The 10160-nt window shown below is 41.2% G+C and overlaps 1 pseudogene; it reads left to right on the forward strand.

Annotated features, from left to right (window-relative positions):
- The first annotated feature begins 3092 nt into the window (after positions 1 to 3092).
- Positions 3093 to 5238, forward strand: LOC150008942 (DNA (cytosine-5)-methyltransferase 3A pseudogene; annotated as a pseudogene).
- The last annotated feature ends 4922 nt before the right edge of the window (positions 5239 to 10160 follow it).

Consider the following 10160-nt stretch of genomic DNA (forward strand, 5'->3'; position numbering starts at 1 on the left):
CCTGCCAATAGATCATGGCAAAAGGGATGGGATTTCACTTCAGTGATTAGGTTATTAAACATTGTGACTTCCGTCTGGTGAGCCGATTCTCCCTCTTGTCTTTTCGGCTGCATGATTTGATGTGAAGTAAACTACTGTGTTAGACAGATGTACCTGACAAGGATCCAAGAATATGTTTCAACCAAGAGCCAACAAAGAACTGATCATGAGGAAGTGAATCTTACCAACAACCATGCAGACTTGGGAGCAGATCTCTTCCAAGCTGTGTCTTCAGATGAGGCCTGACCAACACCTCGTACCCATTCCACTGTACTATGCTGCCTCACAATGAGACTCCCTCTGTGGCATATTCTTTATTCTTCATTTACAGTGTAGACTTTCCAATGTATAGAAATATGACTTTAACCTGTCATATCTTACAGTATAGAGATCACATATTGATTTTGAAATTCCTATATAATAAGATATCATACACCGGATGGCAACATGGGGATTTTATAATAGCCAAAAGGAAATCTGGTCTCAGATTTGTTTACTTTTGACAAAGAAAGTTGATGACAGCTTGTTATTTCTGCTTGTTATTTTAAAAAGCTTGTTGCATACTCCATCAACATTTTACTTTTCAGCTAACACTGACATTCTTAAGGACTCTTTCACAATAAAATTCAGAAATTCTATACAACTTATTTTCATGTACTTGTATTTATATAGACTTAAAGATGTACTTACATGTGTCCAGACTTGTCTAAAATCACTGCAAGATTAAAAAATAAATATTTTACTTCTTGATCCTGGGATGCACAATTCCCCTGGCAAATGTTTCTTGGGGAGGGCGAGGTGTAAAACAGTACGTTTATTTATTCTCCAGAGGATACAAGGACACCTCTGTTTCCTCTTCTAGAATAACAATACACGTCACTCACAATTTCTGTGTTAATGTAGGTGAAAGTTTAAACCCTTTCGGGTTTTTCCTAATGCAAGGAATTGACCTATCAATATCTCATTTGTCCCCCTGTTTCTGAGGCCTAGTCATGGATCTAGAAATTCTAATTTTGGAGGAAAGAAGAAAGCCTCTCTTTCCATTCCACATCCCCTCTGCTGCCTTGATTCCTTGACTTCTGACTTTACCACATTAAATGCCATCTCAAAAGATTCCTTTGGAAGTCGGGGAAGGAGGTAACATTATTTTCTTCTACTTATTTAATTTTTTTTTTATTATGAGAGAGGGAACATTTAATGACATCTTATAGGGATTTTATTCATGCATTCATTAAGTGTAATGTGCCATGTGTTTACAAAATGATGAATTCAAGAAGTGAACAAAACAAATTAATGTTTTTATCAACAAAATTTATTTTTTCTTAAGCAAAGGAAGGTGGCGTCACAAGAATTTGGAAGGTGTGAGAGTTAGTGGTAGACTGAAGTGAGATGGAGGAAGATCTCAGAATGGTGAGATGGATGGAGAAGGGGGAACATATCACCTTATTCACAGTATTACCCTGGTCAAGCTACATTTGAGTGGTCACTACACATTTTGTTTAAAACAAAACAGAGTAGTTGCTTCCCCTTCTGCCCAAAGTCTGAGCCCCTATTATTTTTGCCAACTTTTGCTGTTTTATTTTGATTAATTAAGAGAGTTACCACCCAGCCTTGGCAGTTCAAAAGAAATAAAACCTTTGATGCCTCCTCTGGAGAAGCTGAGAAATTATTTTGCTTGTAGACATGAGCCACAAATAGAAGGGGAAACACTGTTGTCAATGGAAAGTTCAACAGAATATACATCTCAGTAGAAAGTTGGGGATTGGTCCACTAGGAATAGTTCCAGGCCTCACTCATAGAGCATGTAAATAGTAAGGCAATAATTCAACCTAAGAGAAATGCTGTCCAGGATTTTCCCTGAGAGATGATTCATAGCTAGGAAGAGACAGCTCAGAGTTTCACTCCTTCTTCCTCCATTTGGTGACTTTGAGAATGACCAGATATACCAGGCAGTATGATGGAGAGAGAGGATATAATTCATAATCAGAACACTTGGATTCTACCAAGTACTTCTACCTACGTGAGCAAGTCACAAAATCCCATTAAACCTAGTTTCCTCTTTAGTTACAATCTCACCAGGTTGTTTTGAAACCCATTGAGATAAAAGTATGAAATATGTTGTTCTACAGATTGTGCTTGTGATTTTTACTGACTGCTACATGTGTACAAATTCCTGAAAACCCAAGAGAAGCAGCATGGCTTAGCTGTCCAAATACAGATGCTGTCACAGAAATGTAACTCTGCCACCCATAAGCAGCATGAAGGATTTGAGTTTTCATTCTCTTCCTTTAGGATACATCCAAAGGCACTCCTGGCACAGAGAAACCCTGGGAAGTGTTTTTTCACTTGCCATGAAAATAAAATCTTTGAGGTTCATTATGTAAACTTTTTAGAAAACAATTTAACTAAAATAATGTTTCTAAAATAGTATTTTCTTTAATTCTACTACACGCACACATAACAAATAAGTCTGGGCCACTTGTTCATATAAATGACAACTCTTTTTGATGACATGAGTTTTAAGAGAAAAAAACAACAATTAAGTGTGAGGTCATACTTACTAATATTTGTTTTTGAAAAGATGAGAGGGAGTGGGATTGGAGGGAAAGCAAATAAAACCCACTTCTTCAGTTTCCAGAACTATGTATGTACGGAGATTAAAAGGCTTCTGATTAAATATTCAGTAGATGAATTTGAGTATTTTACATCATGACCTATAATATCCACAACAACATTTTGAGTGGTGGTGGGCTATAGGAACTGCATTATAGCAAAGTGGTGAAGAGCACAGATTTTAGTTCCAGAAAGACATAGAGAATATTGGAATTTCAGGCCCTCTAGTAACTAGCTGAGAGGTTCTGGGTAAATTTTTTAATTTCTGCAAGCCTTGGTTTTTTCATACAAGAAGGGGCAATAGGGGCCCATGTGACCTGGAGTTCTAGACAGAGAAAATGTTCAAGCCCTCCCGCGCCACCTCCCCCCACCCCCTTTCTCTGGCCCCCTTCCCCTCCCCCCAGACAGGCAGCTATTTACAGAGCTCTGGGGCCGGGGCTCACACCTGAGCCGGACCTCAGAGGGGCTGCACCTGGCCTTATGGGCTGAGAAGAAAGCCAAGGTGATTGCAGTAATGAATGCTGTGGAAGAAAACCAGGGGTCTGGCGAGTCTCAGAAGGTAGAGGAGGCCAGCCCTCCCGCAGTGCAGCAGCCCACGGACCCCGCATCCCCCCACAGTGGCCACCACGCCCGAGCCCGTGGGGGCTGACACTGGGGACAAGAACGCCACCAAAGCAGCCGATGATGAGCCAGAGCTTTGGCACTGGGGAGCTGGTGTGGGGGAAACTGCGGGGCTTCTCCTGGTGGCCAGGCCGCATTGTCTGGGTCATGTGGTTCGGAGACGTTAAGTTCTCAGTGGTGTGTGTTGAGAAGCTGATGCCACTGAGCTCCTTCTGCAGTGCTTTCCACCAGGCCACCTACGACAAGCAGCCCATGTACCGCAAGGCCATATACGAAGTCCTGCAGATGGCCAGCAGCCGTGCGGGGAAGCCGTTTTCAGTGTGCCACGACAAGGATGAGAGTGACACTGCCGAGGCTGTGGAGGTGCAGAACAAACAGAGGATAGAGTGGGCCCTTGGCGGGTTCCAGCCCTCTGGCCCCAAGGGCCTGGAGCCACCAGAAGAGGAGAAGAACCCCTACAAAGAAGTTTACACAGACATGTGGGTTGAACCTGAGGCAGCTGCCCAGGCACCACCCCCACCAGCCAAAAAGCCCCGAAAGGGCACAACTGAGAAACCCAAGGTCAAGGAGATTATTGATGAACGCACAAGAGAGCGGCTGGTGTACGAGGTGCGGCAGAAGTGCCGGAACATTGAGGACATTTGCATCTCTTGTGGGAGCCTCAATGTTACCCTGGAACACCCTGTCTTCATTGGAGGAATGTGCCCAAACGGCAAGAACTGCTTCCTGGAGTGTGCATACCGGTACGATGACGACGCCTATCAGTCCTACTGCACCATCTGCTCGGGGGGCCTGAGGTGCTCATGCGTGGGAACAACTGCTGCAGGTGCTTTTGCATGGAATGTGTGGATCTCTTGGTGGGGCCAGGGGCTGCCCAGGCAGCCATTAAGGAAGACCCTCGGAACTGCTACATGTGCGGGCACAAGGGCACCTACGGGCTCCTGCGGCGGCGGGAGGACTGGTCGTCGCGGCTACAGATGTTCTTCGCCAACAACCACGACCAGCAGTTTGACCCTCCGAAGGTTTACCCACCTGTCCCAGCCGAGAAGAGGAAGCCCATCCGGGTGCTGTCTCTATTTGATGGAATTGCTACAGGGCTTCTGGTGCTGAAGGACTCGGGCACCCAGGTGGACCGCTACATCGCCTCGGGGGTGTGCGAGGACTCCATCGCGGTGGGCGTGCTGCGGCACCAGGGGAAGATCAGGTACTTCGGCGACGTCCGCAGCGTCACGCAGAAGCATATCCAGGAGTGGGGCCCATTCGAGCTAGTGATTGGGGGCAGCCCGCGCAATGACCTCTCCATCGTCAGCCCTGCCCGCACGGGACCCTTCGAGGGCACTGGCTGGCTCTTCTTTGAGTTCCACCGCCTCCTGCACGATGCGCGGCCCAAGGAAGGAGATGACCGCCCCTTCTTCTGGCTCTTTGACAATGTGGTGGCCATGGGCGTTAGTGACAAGAGGGACATCTCGCGATTTCTCAAGTCCAACCCTGTGATGACTGATGCCAAAGAAGTGTCAGCTGCGCGCAGGGCCCGCTACTTCTGGGGGAACCTTCCTGGTATGAACAGGCCGTTGGCATCCGCTGTGAATGATAAGCTGGAGCTGCAGGAGTGTCTGGAGCACGGAAGGATAGCCAAGTTCAGCAAAGTGAGGATCATTACTACTAGGTCGAACTCCATAAAGCAGGGCAAAGACCAGCATTTCCCCGTTTTCATGAATGAGAAAGAGGACATCTTATGGTGCACTGAAATGGAAAGGGTGTTTGGCTTCCTTGTCCACTATACTGACGTCTCCAACATGAGCCGCTTGGCGAGGCAGAGACTGCTGGGCCGGTCCTGGAGTGTGCTGGTCATCCGCCACCTCTTCGCTCCGCTGAAGGAATATTTTGCTTGTGTGTAAGGGACATGAGGGCAAACCGAGGTAGTGACACAAAGTTAAACAAACAAACAAAATTCACAAAACACAACAAAACGCCAAGAACGTGAGGATGGAGAGAAATATCAGTACCCAGAAGAGACAAAGGAATTTAACAACCACAGAGGCGGAAACACCAGAGGGCTTTGCCTTGCAGAAAGGGTTGGACATCATCTCCTGATTTTTCAATGTTACCCTTTAGTCCTATTTAAAAACAAAACCAAGTCCCCTCCCCACCCCTACCCCCAATTTTTTTTGGCAAACCTTTTGTTTTCTACACTTTTTCAGAGGGGTTTTCTGTTTGTTTGGGTTTTTGTTTCTTGCTATGACTGAAACAAGAGGGTTTATTGTAGCAAAAATCAATAACAAAAAATAATAATACCTTGCAAAGGAAAGATAAGAAAGAGAGACAGGGGGGGAAAAAAAGGAAATTCTATAGTAATCTCTATATTGATATTGGATTTTTTTCTTTACTATATATCTTTTTTCGTTGTTGTCTCTAGCCTGATCAGATAGGAGCACAAGCAGGGGACAGAAAATAGACGCTCAGGAGGCAGAGGCCGCTCCCAGCCACTGAGCTGCCTTGCCAGCACCATTCCTGGTCATGCAGAACATAGCCCAGCTAGCAGCAGGGAGACAAAAACACCACACAAGACCCTTTTATACAGTGTTTCAGGTGCCTACCACACAGGAAATCTTGAAGAAAAATCAGTTTCTAGAAGCCGTTGTTACCTCTTGTTTACAGTTTATATATATATGATAGATAATGAGCTATTTATATAAAAGGTACTGTTAACTACTTACCCTGGCTGGTTTGGCTCAGTGGATTGAGCGTCGGCCTGCGAGCTAAGTGTCGCTGGTTCGATCTTCCAGTCAGGGCACATCAGAGAAGGAAAACTCTGACTCCAAAAAACCTCCGCTGCCTTGCGGCATACCTCTTCAGGGGAAAGGCTAAGGGAGTAAACCCCGACAGAAAATCCGGAGCCGGAGTCCCTAAGGCGGTTTGACGTTGTAGTCAACACCGGCAACTCCTGCGGCGCACCTGAAGCCAAGCTGTATTGACTCCGTCTTTCCCTTGGATCCTTCAGCTGCGAAGAGAGGGGGGGTCTGCTGCATGGGCAACAGCAGACCCTCCATATCACCCTGCCCAGGCTCTGTAGCTTCAGCTCCACTGGAGAAGACACTCCAGCGTCATCACAAGATGTCGATTCAACACGGGAGGAGACAGATACCGTGTCACTCCCGAGTTGGACTGCACAGCCATTCTCAGCGGTGCAGATAGACTCTTAAGAAGCTACACCATCGTCTCTCGAGACGGACGGCTGCCGACGACGACGACGACTGTTAACTACTGTAAAAAAAAGAAAAGAAAAAAGAAAGAAAACAAGAAAGGGGCAATAATCTTAATGATTGTCACCACAGAGTTTTAAAAGGTAAAATGAAATAATTATAAATAGAAGTAAGCCTGACATATTGTATATTGTAGGACCTTAGTAAATGGTAGCTCTGCTCATATTGCTATCTTCCATGCACCCTTAAATTATGTTTAAAAATGGAGATGTTGTATCATACTTAATGATATTCCTAAGGTTCTGATTCATTTCATTTTCATAATTAATACACATACATATTTTTCATTTTATAGCAATTTTTTCTTATGTGGGTATCCTTTCTTTTGCAAAACAAATCAATATTTTGTAAATCAAATTATATTTGATAATGAGGGGTGACCTTGCACTAAAGAAACATAATTTTTAAACTTTGTTGAAACACATAATCTTCTGAAAATCTGATGACAGCTATGTATCCTCTTTCTCGCCAAACACACAAATCCTCACATGCACAAAACTATGTATATTTAAAGGGAAGTATGGACTTCTCCTGAAAAGTTGACAAAACTTTCAATATTGCAAATAAACCATTAATTTACCTATTGTATAAACTCAAATTTTCATCCAGTGGCTTTTAATGAAGTATCTTATAGAGATTTTTGATGTTTGATGTGGTCTGAAATGTAGTTATATACAAACAATGTTTGCTAAAGTTATTGTTAACCCAGGCTTAGTAACTATGCTCTATCTCTGCACCTAGCAGTTCGTATGCAGTGAACAGGCACTGGTATAGCATTAACATTGGTGCCAGGTTGTAATATTGAATTATACAATCTGATTAATGCTTTTCTTTTATGCTTTTTCTGTACCAAAGAACCAGCAAGCACAATGATCTTTTTTCCTGAAAAGTTTTTTTTACTTTATATTTTCAACCAGTATCTTTTAGAAATTCATATAATGTAATTATTTTCCTAGCATATCAATATCTAATGGAAGCAATTGAACATTTGAGTCATAAAATCAATCAGGAAGGTGACAACTTTATCATTAAGTTCCTGGCTTTTCTCCTCAATACTATATTAAAGTTAATGTAATGTAGTGTTTCAATTATTTGAAAATAATAAATGGTTAATAGATTCTGAGGAGTTCCCTGACAGGAAAATTTGATATCTCTGCTAATATAAACAAATCACAAGAATATCTTTTGAAAATATGTTCAATGATAAACCTCAAAAGATATGAAAAATCTGGAGAAAATATAATTATTAGGCAACCTTTAAAATTGAATTTCTGAAGTTGTAAATTAACCAGGAAAATTATTTACTTTAACAAGAGGTTGCCAATCCAGGACAACCTACGATACCATCTGATTTTTGATTTTGATCTTCTTTATGTCTCTTAACTTCAACTAATGGAGTCTGATTGTTTGCTTCATTTTTTTTTTTTTGTAAGCTGTGGGATTTTGATAATTTATTAATTCTCAATGTGAGATTTATGGTGTTTTGTTGTTGTTGTTTTTAATGTCATTAGGTAAATTAAGAGGCAAATGAAAGCAGTTCCTGTAGTAGTAGCAAGGAACAGCCGCCACTGGCAGGAGCTTTATTTGGTTGTTGATCTGTTGCATCTGCTCTGTGTGAAATGACAGAAGGATTATTCAGAAAATTCAATATACCCACAGAGAGAAGCCAAACATGACAGCTTATTTTGGGAACCATTCTATCATGTGGATACATTTGTTCTTGGAACAGCCTCAGAAAGACTCCCTTTCATCTAAGTCTTGATGAAAAGGACTGCTGATGTCGCTGCATGGAGAATGATTTTCTCTTCACAAAGTTGTCTTATTATAGTCAATGTTTTTTCTGTTGTGAGGAAGATATTTTATGGTTAAGTATTTGATAGTTGTCTGCTTCCAGCAGCACAGATTGAAAGATGGCTCCTGGAAGGCTGGGCACAGCCATTTGATAAATTACAAATAGTAAATCCTTAAATGATGTTCATAGAACTTTCTTCTTGTAAATATGCTTCTGAAGAAGAAGGCATGGAAACATAACTGCTATTTCTTTATGTGTTTTATCTGTACAGTTGTAGTATAGTCCAACAAAACTTATTTAGTAACTAAAATTTAGAAGTCAATTCAGAAGCTATGGTGCTTTTTGCCAGAACATTTAGGTAAAAGCTAATAATAGTATGTTAATTGTAGCTAAAAATTAAGAATCATGTTTGCTAAGGTACTTAATCATACTTTTCATCTTTCATTCTCTTAAATTATTTTCTTCCTTTTACCTAAAATTTCTACCCAATCTGGAGATTTACTGTTCATGCAACTTTTTATGCTAATGCAAGTCAGGATAGCCAATATAATTCCTTGTAAATGATAAATGACAAGTGTGATGTATGCAAAGTGGGTAGGTTGCTCTGTCTTATCAGTTTCTGGGATTTGACACACTTACTAAATTGCTTTTAGATTCAGCAAGCATCTCACAAACCTTCTCACAGAATAACAAATAATAATCGACATCTTACCAGCACAAGCAATAATTCATGGGTTGAGATGCGTTAGTAGGTTGTGGACATTTTTCCCCTGTGTGGTACAGGTTCAGTATTCCTAATTAACACTAAGAATACTGACAAAACCATTTGCCTTTTCAAGTTGGTCTATTTAAAAATTTTTTCCTTGTTTTTCACTTGCCACATGTTATACCTTTCCAAGATCAAATTTCTTCTCTTTGCTTAGATTGCAATTAATAAGTTTCTTCTTCCCTAAAATTAAAACTACAAATACAACAGTTTCAATACTTTATAGTGGTTTCAGATTTACTGATTTTTAAAATAATTTCCATATATTGTCTATGAAACAAATACTGTTCTGTGCTGAAATAGGCAGATTCTAAGGATCTTTTCTGCACTAGGCTGATAGCTCAGAATGGTGAATGAAACATTCCCTGTATTGAACAGGTACAGATGGTGCTGTTTGTCTTTCCTGCTTGTCATTTACTTTCAACTCAAATTCACATCAAGTCCCAAAGTGTTGTCTTCTCGGTGAAGGGTAAGGATGTGACTTGGCAGTCATGTTTAGACCCTGGTATTTGGAGTTGAGAACTCTTTCCTGCTACTCAATGGCCTGGCATTAGCACTTCTGTAAGGAAAATATGTGTACTTTTATCACATCTCTGTTCTCTCCTGTTATTGTTACAATTCTGACTTTTCTAACCTTTTCTCCAATGTTCTCTGTACTTCAGGAAGGATATAGAAACCTCTCAAAATCCTTGCCCATCTGTGCAAGCAACACACACAGACACACGTGCACTCAGTGCCTAGTACAGTGCCTGGCACAGAAGAGGTATTCAATCAAGGAAATGAAGTCAGTGAATGTTTGGAGAAATAGATGAATAACTAATGAAATTGAAATCTGAATAACTAACTACAATGAAATCTGAAGAAAGATTTCACTTAATTTTTGAGCTGATCTAGATATTTTGTTTTGTTACTTGTTCTATGAAGGTAAAGACGAAGACTCAACATTCTTTGCAATAGGTTAAAATAGATGTCATTTTAAAAGTGAAATAAACACATCATCAGACATAAAAATATCCAAATAATTTCTAAGCTATAGCTACATAGTGATTGGTAATTTCATAAATAT

Source organism: Furipterus horrens, unplaced genomic scaffold, assembly GCF_987537825.1.
Source record: "Furipterus horrens unplaced genomic scaffold, mFurHor1.1.pri manual_scaffold_5, whole genome shotgun sequence".
In the NCBI taxonomy this organism is placed as follows: Eukaryota; Metazoa; Chordata; class Mammalia; order Chiroptera; family Furipteridae; genus Furipterus; species Furipterus horrens.